Below are 13,182 nucleotides of genomic sequence, written 5' to 3' on the forward strand. Positions count from 1 at the left end.
GCCATAAAGGCAGGGCTAAAGTGTGGCGAGTCGAAGAGACTTAGCAGTTGGCAGGAAAAAAGACAGAGGCGCAAGGGGAGAGCCAACTGTGTAACAGCCCTGACAAACAATTTTTTCTGCAGCACCTGTGGAAGAGTCTGTCAATCTAATATTGGCCTTTATAGCCACTCCAGGCGTTGCTCCATAAACCACTGACCACCTCCAGGCGCTTACCCATTGTCTCTCGAGACAAGGAGGCCAAAGAAGAAGAAGAAGATGATTCGCAAGGCATCAAGACCTGAGGTATTCAACTGGTAGAGACGAGCTACTCAAACCTAATCAGTTGAACAATGAGACTCTAGCTGTGAGAAGGGGATTCCTAGACATGGACTAAGTAAATGAAAGAGGGAATACACGAGTAACAACTATGCTTGAATCACTGGATAACAGCCATGGGACAGGCCCAGCATCCGTGTGCTTATGCTTCTGTTTTCTCTGCAATAGGGAGACAAGTAGTTAGATGCTGGCAAGAGAAGAGCCGAGTTGGGTCCTTCCTTTCTTTCTCTCTCTCTAACCCACTTTGAAAATTTCAAATCCTGTTTGCTGACTGTGACCACCCAGGCATGCCTTGCGGCAGACAGAGACGACTTGAAGGAATTCTACCCCACACTGCTGTCTCCAGGAGAACAGCCAAATCAGCTGTTGACATCTTCAAATCAGAAGCCTCAGGACCACCAAAGGAAAGTCGCATGACTACCGAATTCAGCCTGAAGCCAGATGAATCACCAAGCTCTAGAGACTGTATACCCCTTTTATTTCTCTGGATTCTAATTTGACCAATCTATCCACCACCCACTCCCCCTCCTCATCACTCCGTAACCTATTTGTGTGCACATGCGTGTATGTGTGTGAATGTCGGAGCATATTTTATTAGTTTACTTAGATCGGTTTAAGTACAATAAAGCTAAGCTCTTTCAAGAAAAAAAAACCTGTCCAATTGGTTATTTGTTATGATCACAGCATGTAAACAGTTAAACACGCATTGAATTGTCAAGTATATCTTTTCAAAAAAAGTAAATCTGTTGTGGTCAAACAATTTGACTCCTCCTCACTTGATTGTAACACCAACACAACAGGATCAATCATCACTGTGAAGCGTGATTTGCAAATCATCACAAGAAATGCCTCCTTCTTCAAAGCACTGAAAACACCACTTGTAAGCATTGAATGCGATTCCAACATCTCAGAGGAAGAACTTGAGTCAAATGAGACTACATCTAATGTCAGATGATATCCTACTTGTGAGAGAAAATGCCCACCATACTTAAGTGACTATGTAATATGAACTATTACAGTTTTGGAAACAAACCATTGAAACACGCCATGTCTCTCCTTTTCTAAGAAGGGGAGGGATGTGATGTTGTAGTGTTTTGCAATTGCACTTATATTGTGCATTGCGTACTTTAGAGGCTCTTGTAGAACATACATGCTAGTAAAGGGAAAGTGAAACTAAAAGAGAATAAAGAAGATACCATTATGTTCCACAGCCTGCAGTCTTTGAGTCTCTGTCTTTACCTCATATCTTATACAAAACTCAGCTAAACCTTACTCCCTTCCTGAGAATATTACAGAGGGCATGAAAAAATATTGGAAAGTAAAATCAAGGAAAATCCAAAGGTGTTTTATAAATACATAAAGAGCAAGGGGATAACTAAGGAAAGTGTAGGGCCAATTAGAGACCAAAAAGGTAACTTTTGTGTGGCGCAGAAGATGCGAGTCTGGTTCTTAATGAATACTTAGAATCTGTTTTCAAAACAGACGGGGCGAAGCAGACATTGTAGTTAAGAAGGATGAGTGTGAAATATTAGATGAAATAAACATAGTGAGGGAGGAAATATTAAGGTGTTTTGCATCTTTGAAAGTGAATAATCCACCAGGCCTAGATGAAATGTATCCCAGGCTGCTAGGGGAAGCAAGGGAAGAAATAGTGGAGGCTTTCGCCATCATTTTCCAAACCTCTCTGGCTGCAGGCATGGTGCCAGAAGACTGGAGGACTACTAAGTTTATACTGTTGTTTAAAAAAGGAGGAAGGGAAATCTTGAGTACTTATAGGCCAGTCAGTCTAACCTCAGTGGTGAGAAAATTATTGAAAAAAATGTAAATTGGTATTTAGAAAGGACATTTAGCATGGATTTGTTAAGGGATAGCCATGTCTGACTAACTTGATTAACTTTTTTGAGGAGGTAACAAGGAGCGCCAATAAGGATAGACCATTTGATGCAGTCTACATGGATTTTAGCAAAGCTTTTGACGAGGTTCCACATAGCAGTCTGGTCAGAAGATTAAAAGCTCATGGGAGCCAAGGAAAAGCAGCAACTTGGATCCAAAATTGGCTCAGTGGCAGGAAGCGAAGGGTTATAGTCGAAGGGTATTTTTGTGACGGGAAGGCTGTTTCCAGCAAGGTTTTACAGGGCTCAGTACTGGGTCCCTTGCTGTTGATGATATATATCAATGATTTAGGCTTAAATGTAGGGAGCACAATTAAAAATGTGAAGATGATACAGAAATTGGCTGTGTGGTTGATAGTGAGGAAGAAAGTTATAGAGCGCAGGATGATATTAATGGACTGTTCAGGTGGGCAGAAAAAAGGCAAATGGAATCCAATCCAGAAAAGTGTCATCTAATACATTTGGGGAGGGCAAACAAGGCAATGGGATACACAATAAATGGTAGGATACTGAGCAGTGTAGAGGAACAGAGCAACCTTGGAGTGCACGGATACAGATCCCTGAAGGTAGCAAGACAGGTATAAGAGCAAGGAGGTTATGCTAGAACTGTACAAAATACTAGTTAGACTGCAACTACATTTCTGCGTACATGACTGCAAACATTTCTGGTCACCGCATTACAGGAAGGATGTGATCGCACTAGAGAGGATACAAAAGAGATTTACTAGGATGTTGCCAGGAATGGATCATTTTAGCTATGAGGAAAGATTGGATAGGCTTTGTTTGTTTTCTTTGAAAGAGAGGAAGCTGTGAGGAGATTTGATTGAGGTATATAAAATTAAGAAGGGTCAAGACAGATTGAATAGGAAGAACCTATTTCCTTTAGCAGAGAGGTCAATAACCAGAGGCCATAGATTGGTGATCGAGGCAGAAACCCTCATTGCATATAAAAAAACACTTGGATGTGCCGTAACCTACAGTGCAACAGACCAAGAGCTGGAAGGTGGGATTACACTGGATAGCTCTTTTTCCATCGACCAGACATGATGGGCCAAATGGCCTCTTTCTGTCCTGTAAATCATTCTGTTTCTTACACTCTTGCTTTGAAAAGCACAGTGGCCAATTGCATTAGGAAATTATCAGCATATTACAATCTCCTTATTATTGCAGGCAGAGAAAGTCTACCATAGAAAGAAGCAGTTTCAAACTTGAGCAGGGACACCAGATTCAAAGTTCTTAACATACCTAGAAGAACTGGCTTAGCAGAAATTTCCCACCACTCCATGGTCCCCTTTGGAGAGAGGCATGTAGGTGACACACCTGTGTCTCCTGCTGACCACCATTCTGAGGTGAAAGGAATTCAAAGGAATGCCTTTGCTATCCATAGGGTTTTGTTATGCATTTCAGGCAGAAAGTCTTCAATGGCAGCAGAGAAAAATGTAAATACAAAAAAATAAGACACAACGAAACCCAATCCAAACAACCAATGGGGGTGAAATTAAACTTGTGGTGATGGGACGACACAAAACCAGTGATATCACATATGCTGCCTATTTTATGTCCTGTCCAATATTCAGTTTTTTTGAGTTCAATGGAGCTGATTATCAGGTTGGATGTATAACTGGTGGCAGATGTGATACCACCAGCTTTGTATTCCTGCCCAACTTGAATTTCACCCCCAATGAGCAAACAAAAATGCAATCCAAAAAAAGCAATAATAAAAATCAAAAAAAAAGACAAGGCGATGTTTTTGCCTTTAGCAATGGGGTGGTTACAAGCCAAGCAGATTGCCCTTTGGTTGTATAATTCATCCAATTTTTCATCCCATTGAAAAGCAGGTGCTCTATTGTGACTGGTTACCATCCTGGTGATGGTGAAAATTACCCTTGAAATCTCATGAATTACCCCAAAAGATCAGCTTTGAAGGATTCTTTCAGGGGCTATGCACCTGCAGAAGCGTGCTTCGCTTGGGCTTTTAAAGGTGGATAACACTGGCCTCACATCAGAATTCTCAAGGTACAAAGGTCACGTCCACAACATTCTGCCATATGAATGCTGTTATGAGCTTCTTTGTCCTTCTAGATCAGCCCCATCAGAAAGTTTGTGGCAAGCACAAATTTGTGTAAAATTACTGCAGGGCCTCTGTTCCTAGTTATCCACCCACTCTACGCACAGCACATTTGTGCCACTGGTACCCGGAAAGGAATTTCAGTCATTTAGAAGGTGTACTGTGCAACACAGGCATTAAATTATCCCAATATATAAAAGATTCCATGATTTCAATATATAGCACACAACGCATTGGTGTCCCTGCTCAAACATCAGTCCCTTCCAGCAAATGCATCCAAACAGCTTGCGCTATTGTGATGCTACATATTCAGCAATGATTTCATATTGCATATTAAAAATTTTGCCAGAAGTGTGGTGTAAGAGTTATTGCATCGGCACACACTAACAAAATCAGGTACAAATGAGACCTGATCCAAGAGGTTGTCTTGCAGTGGGCTCCAACTATCATGGAACAGGTTACACCTGTCCTGCAGCTGGCAGTTCCAAGCCACCTTTGCACACAGAAGAAACACAAATGAATCCTTTCAGGTAAAACTAGCACATCTCTCTTGCCTGTGTAGTGTTAACAGTAAAAATTTGAATCAGTACCTGCTGGGAAGGGGAACAAATCTCATATCAGAAGGGTATTATAATATAAGAAGAATATTTAAAAGATCTGAACTATCCTTTTTAACATATATACTGGCAGATTGCCCCATAGTCTTGGTTGCAATGAGTCAGAGGATATGTTGTTTTGTAACAATAGGAGTGTTGTCAAATTGTCATGGGGAAAGCATTATATGAAAGAATGTGACACTTACAGAAAACATTTTTTTTATTCATTCGTGGGATATGGGTGTTGCTGGCTAGGCCAGCATTTATTGCCCATCCCTAATTTGCCCTTGACTACTGAGTGGCTTGCTAGGCCATTTCAGAGGGCATTTAAGAGTCAACTACTTTTGCTGAGGGTCTGGATTCACATGTAGGCCAGACCAGGTAAGGATGGCAGATTTCCTTCCCTAAAGGACATTAGTGAACCAGACCGACTTTTACAATGGTTTCATGGTCACCAGTAAACTAGATTTTAATTCCAGATTAATTGAATTCAAATTTCCCCATCTACCATGGTGGGATGTGAACTGAGGTCCCCAGAGCATTAGCCTGGGGCTCTGGGTTACTAGTCCAGTGACATTACCACGACGTGTCCCTCGAGAGCAAGCAAGACTATTGATATATCAAAAGATAATAACTGTGCCTGCTCCAGCAGGCTACTTTAGGGAGTTGTAAGTAAATCTTGAGGTACACCGGTTTTTCAAATACAGAGTAAATCATAACAATTTGAGCGATAACAAAAATCAAGACTGCAGTGCTTAAAACACATCATCTAATTGTGCAGACATCCAGCAGAGGGAGTTAATCATGGTAAGCAGTTGACTAAGAGTTGCTTGTGGCTGGGACTTTATGGCTTGGAAGTGGATGCATTGAGGACGGGAATGGGGGTACGTAAAATACAATGGAGTGGTGTTGGGATGGACCTCCATCATCATCATGCTCCATCATCATCATCATCAAAATGGGCCTGCATTTTACTAGCAGCAGATGTGTTGTGTAAGAACGACATGCACTTTTACAAAACCAGCAACAGAGAGCTTGTTAAGATTGTTGAAGACCCAATTGAACGGGATTTTATGTGCCTGTTTAAATTTTACAGAGTGCACGAGGGTCTCGGGGCATCGGAGCTGCGGCAGGTATTTAAGGGCAGCAACGGGGCAGCAGCTGAGGTCATTGCTGCATTGAGCAACCATGGGGTCAGGAAGTTTACCTTCACAGGAAGGCTGGTGCAGCACGGCTAAAGTGCGTGGAGTATGGGGAACTGAGGAGCCAGGGACCTGGAGTCAAACCTCCATCGTAGTATCAAGCTGCTGGCACAGGAGTCAATCAAGAGGGGACTGGGAGGCAGGTGGGATGGGGAATGTTGAGGAAGCAACTGGCAGAGTGGCCCTTCAGACCCGCAGTGCCCAAGTGTTATGGACATCGCCCATTCAAGAGGTGAGACCTCCAATGAAGAGAAGAACCTGAGAGGAAGGGAAATTGGGATGGGGAAGTGGCAGAAGGCCACATCAGTGACCTCTTCACCCTCTCTAATGGCAAATCTACATTGCTGACTGAATGTCTCCTGAGGTTGCTGCAAAGATGGTCACACCCTGCTGGACAGGATGGTCTGAAGCTGCAGCAGAGTTGGTCACATCCTGCTGGACAGGATGGTCAGAGGCAGCATTCTGGTATTGGCGGTCCTGTAATGATGGCGCCAGCATATCCAACCGCATCAACTGACAATGCGGCCACTGCCTTAGACCCCGTCTCTGGCTGGTGAACGGTTGGTCGCTTCGCCTGCCGGCCTTAATTGGCCAACTGCTGCAAGCTTGGTCTGAGAACGGGGATCAGAGCGGCAATGCCAATGCCACCCCACTTCCAGCTCTGCTTTCCCCTCCCCGCTGGGTCACACAAAATCCCAGCAAGTCAGTGAGATTTAAATGTGCCTCTGAAAGTTATGCAGACAGAGATCTTGCAGAAGCAGTGTTCCTCTTAACTTGTATTCCGAACAAGGTCCATACATACGGCAGCGCACTCGGTTGTCTTAGTAACAAACTATTCCACAATCCATTCTTATCTCTTGGAACACAGAAAGAAAATAACTTTTACAGCAATTCTCTGTCAGCTTTTTGTGGCTGACTGAATATTTGATCATCAGTTTCACTTAAAATAAAGGCATTTATTGGGAAGCCTGAAAATTGCACCATATCAATTTACAACTCTGCCACTTGAGCTCTTTTCAAAGAGAAATTGTAGCTCGAGTCGTTACGAAAACACACCTGACCCATTTTAAGTAATAAATATCAGAATTCTGTTCCCAAATATGTTGAAAGCGTTACTGCCATGTTCTTATCTGTGGCAGATTAAAAGGGAAGTGCACAAATTAGATTTGTGGTGCGTGGACAACCACCCTTCCTGACTCAACTGTATGTATTAGTATAACTATATAATATACAATTAGCAGGTGGGCAGAGACTTAAATCTTAGGAAAGACTGCTATTTCAAAATGCAATTGGTGTGAACGAACATAACAGTTAACATTCTTAATTACATTATCCAATGTTCAGCATTTACACTCTGTTTAAGAAGTAAGAGGCATGTTTAACTCTGTGTATCAATTTGGTTTGGCGAGGAGAAAATGTTTTTAAATTATTTATTCATACACAGGAGATGGACATCACTAGCAAGGACCCTTGAGAAGGTGGTTATGAGCTGCCTTCTTTAAACCGCTGCAGTCTGTGTGGTGAAGGGAAGGTGTTCTGAGATCTTGACCCAGTGACAATGAAGGAATGGTGATATATTATTGTCTAGATGGTCGAAGTTGCGGGTTTGGGAGGTACTGTCGAAGAAGCGTTGGCAAGTTGCTGCAGTGCATCTTCTAGCAAGTACACACTGGTGCTGCCACTGTGCGGGAGTGGTGGAGGGAGTGAATGTTTAAAGTGATGGTTGAGGTGCCGATCATGCGGACTGCTTTGTACTGGATGGTGTTGAGCTTCCCGAGTGTTGTTGGAGCTGTGCCCATCCAGGCAAGTAGACAGTATTCCATCACACTCCTGACTTGTGCCCTGTAGTTAGTGGAAATACTTTGTTGGGGTGGGGGTGGGGGTGGGGGTGGGGGTGGGGGTGGGGGTGGTGGTGGTGGTGTGGTGTCAGGTTTCTTTCCTTCAAGGATATTTGTGAACCAGTTGGGTTTTTTATGACAATCCAATAGCTTTATGTTCAGGCCGCTGACTATTACTGACACTACCTTTTTCCTTCCATGTTTATTTAATTAATGAATTCAAATTAATAACTTGCCAGGGTGAGATTACCTCTGATTACTAGTCCAGTGACATAATCACTATGCTACCATATCTCTAATTTGTTTAACATGATTTGTTTAACATTTTGGAGTGTGGATGAAAATAAAAATTACATAGAAAGTAATTAGAAAATAAATATAACCAAAGAGGAAGAAGAAAAATGATAACTGTCGGCTTTAGTTGTCACAGTTACAAAGTTCACTGCTATATTTGGGGACCAAATGTAACATTTCCAAGTGTGCTGATGACACAAAACTAGATTTGAATGTGAATTGTGAGGAGGATGCAGAGAGGCTTCAAGGGGATTTGGACAGGGTAAGTGAGTGGGCAAGAACATGGTAGATGGAACATAATGTGGAAAAAAGTGAAGCTAGATACTATAGTAGGAAAATTAGAAATGCAGAGTATTTCTTAAATGGAGAGAGATTGGGAAGTGTTGATATCCAAAGGGATCTTGCTCATGAGTCATTGAAAGCTAACATGCAGGTGCAGCAAGCAATTAGGAAGGTAAATGGTATGTTGGCCTTTATTGCATGAGGATTTGAGTACAAGAGTAAAGACGTCTTGCTGCAATTGTCTGGAGCCTTGGTAAGACCACACCTGGAGTATTGGATACAGTTTTGGTCTCCTTACCTAAGGAAGGATATACTTGCAATAGAGAGAGTGCAATAAAGATTCACTAGACTGATTCCTGGGATGGCAGGATTCTCCTATGAGGAGAGATTGAGGAGACTGGGCCTGTATTCTCTAGACTTTAGAAGAATGAGAGGTGATCTCATTGAAGCATACAAAATTCTTTCAGGGCTCAACAAAGTTGATGCAGGATGGATGTTTCCCCTGGCTGGGGGGGATCTAGAACTAGGAGAAACAGTCTCTGAATAAGAGGGAGCCCATTTAGGACTGAGATGAGAAGGAATTTCTTGACTCAGTGTTGAATCTGTGGAATCTTCTACCCCAGAGGACTGTGGAGGCTCAGTCATTGAGTATGTTCAAGACAGAGATCAATAAATTTCTAGATATTAAAGATATCAAGGGATTATGAGGAGAGTGCAGGAAAATGACGTTGAGGTAGAAGATCAGCCATTATCTAGTTGAATGGCAGAGCAGGCTCAAGGGGCCAATTAGCCTACTCCTGCTCCTATTTCCTATGTTCCTATTGTTATGATCCTGTTTTATGGGGGGAAATATGCAGTGGCGTCTTTAAGACAGCAAAGGATCAGTACTGCTTTAAGACAACCAGCCTCAGAAGGTGCATCTTCGTTACCTTGGATACAACCATTCAGAGAGGGAGAACAAGCCAGCTTCAGAAAGTGCATCTTCGTTGCCCCGCATGCAGCCATTCAGGGACCGTGAACAGGATATACAATGTTGCGATTGATTTTTGAAACTAGCTTTTGCACAGACAGTTAAGAAACAGACACACAGCTGGGCCAGCATGAACTGAAAAGAGATCTCTGTTAATTTAAACTGAAGGAAGTGAACTTAAACTGTTATTTTTACCCCTCAAAATTCTAAATGATAAGCCAGATTGATTCTTTTGAAAGTGGTTGCGATTTGTTGATCTGCTGTGGTCATTGCTGGAAGAGGAGTTTGAAGCTTCGGATGTTGGACTGGATTCCTAAATCCCTTATCGGACTCTAAAAGATTGCGAGTGAACTTTGGATCAGAGGACTTTATTATAATATTTTTAAATATTGTTTATCTTAGTGGTGTTTAAGATTTTTTAGTTTTTTCTAAATAAACAGTTAACTTGTTGATATTTAAAGATACCTGGTTTGGTTTGCCTCATTTAGGGGTTTAATTCGGCTGTGGCTTTCTTTAATTTGGAAAATTTAAAGTGATATGTTATGCGATCTGTGGAGTGACGGGGCTGAATTGACAGTGTGTTGCTCCCACCGCAATCAGAATCATATATTTTGACTGGGGGCTTTGTCTTGAGCGGTCGTGTCGTAACACTATGTACATTTAAAAAAGTACAAAGATTTGATATTATACCATTGTAAAATTCACTCATTAGTAACAAATTACATGAAACCTCTTCAGTTGTCTGCAATCAATAATAAAGCACAGGATCATCAAAAATTGATGTATTCCTTCTTAATTTAAGCAACATAATTTAAAATATAAGCCGAGTTCAATCAAATTTTCGCATTCACGTGTGGTGTGAGAGCTGTAAATTGCTTCCTCTCGCTTCAGGGCACCATTTGAACAACTGAAGAGTTAATCATGTCTGGATTACACTTTCAAAGATTCTCATTACCACTGGCCTCCACTTGATGAATGGCCAGCTGGTGAATCAAGTATGCACTTTATCAGACTGTCCAGTCATGTTCCTATCCATCTGTTACCTCGCTCTTATATAGCTAATTTTAGCCTTTGAAAATATTTTCAACTGATACTGTGCATGTTTTTTTAAAATGCTATTAAAAGTATAATATTTAATTTCATATTAGGATTAATTTGAGAATATATGTAAACCTCTCCATGTTAATACTCATCCATTTAAAGATCAAAGGGATGCTATGTGCATCTTAAGTATTCCATTGTTGCTTATCGGTAAACACTAAAAAAAAATGAATCTGCTCTGACTTACATTATTGTGACAAAAAACAAAAGTTCTGGACAGTACATTTGCCATTTCATCTTAATTTATTTATTTTCCTTCTGTTTATATGCTGCATATTATAAAGTACAAATGCTCTTTACTTTTTTATTAATGACCTGGATGTAGCTGTTGGGGGGCATGATTTGCAAATTTGCAGATGTTATGAAGATCTGTTCCCATGTTAGAACTGTAGATGTTGTTCGACAGCCTCAGGTGGATCTTGATGTGTTGGAAGACTGGGTTCATGACTGGAAAATGATATTCAATTTGGATAAGTGCAGCGTTATGCATTTGGGCAAGACATATACTCAACATTCATACACCCTTCAGAGAAAAGCATTAAAGAGGAGAAACAAAGTGATTTAATTGAGGTTATATGATGATGAGGGGGAATATATTGTGTTTCAGTTGACAGTTTGCTCCAATTAAATAGGTCAGGGAGGATTTTTCTTGCCTCTCACAAGAAATCATATGGTTTTGAGTGGGATGGAAAGGATATGCATTGTGATAGCACACATAAGCTGGATGGCCCAGAAAGTCTTTACCTGTCCATCATTGTTCATATATTTGTAAATACTTTTTCATTCGTCCACTGTAATGTCCTATATATCCTGCTAACAATGTTTTTGTGTCATCTCTGAACTACGGTAATTCTCTACCAATATTATGCACCGTCCAACATTCAATTATGAAACCAGTTTGCATGTTGACATGCCCAATGTGTGTTTTTATTCATTACACTGTTTTTAATAATCAGTAATAATGTAACTTTATTCCAAATTAAATTATAGAATCATAGAATGGTTACCGCACAGAAGGAGGCCATTCGGTCCGTCGTGTCTATGCCGGTTCCCTGCAATAGCAACTCACCTAGTCCCACTCATCTGCCTTTTCCCCATAGCCCTGCAAATATTTTCTCTTCAGTTCTCTTTTGAAGGCTTCAATTGAACCTGCCTCCACCACTTTCACAGGCAGTACATTCCAGACCCTAACCGTTCGCTGTGTAAAAAAAATATTCCCCATGTCACAATTGCTTCTTTTGCCAATCACCTTAAATCAGTTCTGCCAATGGGAATAATTTCTCCCAATCTACTCTATCTACACCCCTCATGATTTTGAACACCTCTATCAAATCTCCCCTTAATCTTCCCTTCTCCAAGGAGGACAGCAACTGAAATTGCTTTTCCCTGGAACCATTCTCATGAGTTTTTTCTGCACCATCTCTAATGCCTTAACATTCTTCCTTAAGTGTGGTGCCCAGAACTGGACCCAATACTTCAGTTCAGGTCAAACCAGTGCTCATTGATCAGATGTATTAACCATACAATTCATGTTCCATAGTCTGAACCAACTTTGAATAAAATAAAATAAAAGCAAAATTCTATGTATGCTGGAAATCTGAAATAAAAACTTTGACTAACACTTGTTTAATTGTATGTGGCAGGAAAGAGCCACCAGAGGTGGCAGCACAGTGGTATATAGTTGAGTGTGTGTGGCCCTGGGAGTCCTCAGCATTGACTCCTGACCCCATGAAGTTTCATGGTATCAGGTCAAACATGGACAAGAAATCCTTCTACTGATTACCACCTACTGTTCTCTCTCAGCTGATGAATCAATACTCCCCTATGTTGAACATACGTTGGAAGAGGCATTGAGGGTAGCATGGGCACAGAATGTACTCTAGGAGGGGAACATCAATGTCCATCACCAATAGCGGCTTGGTAGCACCATTACTGACCAAGTGGGCAGAGTCCTGAAGGACAAAACTGCCAGACTGGGCCTGCGGCAGGTGGTATTGAACCAACGAGAGAGAAAAAACGTGTGACCTTGCCCTCAACAATCTTTATTTTACAAATGCATCTGTCCACGACAGTATTGATAACAGTGACCAGCTTTGTGGAAAAGAAGACCCTTCACACCGAGGACACTCTCCATCGTGTTCTGTGGCACTACCATTGTGTTCAATGGGATAGATTCAGAACAGATTTAGCTGCTCAAAACTGGGTATCCATGAGGTGCTGTGGGTCATCAGCAGAAGCAGAATTGTACTCAACCTCAATCTGTAACCTAATGAACTGGCATATCCCTCACTCTACTATTGCCATCAAGCCAGGGGATCAACCCTGTTCAATAAGGAGTTCAGGAGAGTATGCCAGGAGCAGCATCAAGCATACCTAAAAATGAGGTGCCAACCTGAAGCTACAACACAGGACTGCATGCATGCTTAAACATTTTCCGTTTATTTTTTCACTATCTTCAGTTCCATTTATGCCGAAGGATTTGGGGGTAATTTTGACTTTTGACAATATTGTAAAATGGGCATTATAAATTTTCATTTCTATTAAGGATGTGTTTGAATCTCTCCATTTCCTTGCTCCGCTCCATGTAACCTTCTGCAGCACTCCTCCTCCTCCTCCTCCCACCC

The 13,182-nt window shown here is 41.5% G+C and overlaps 1 protein-coding gene across 1 annotated transcript in view; it reads right to left on the bottom strand.

The window, feature by feature from the left end:
* Positions 1-13,182, bottom strand: part of csmd3b (CUB and Sushi multiple domains 3b) — a 2,327,439-nt gene that overhangs the window by 1,637,702 nt on the left and 676,555 nt on the right. The window lies entirely within an intron of this gene.

This window comes from Heterodontus francisci, chromosome 5 (genome assembly GCF_036365525.1).
Source record: "Heterodontus francisci isolate sHetFra1 chromosome 5, sHetFra1.hap1, whole genome shotgun sequence".
NCBI lineage: Eukaryota > Metazoa > Chordata > Chondrichthyes > Heterodontiformes > Heterodontidae > Heterodontus > Heterodontus francisci.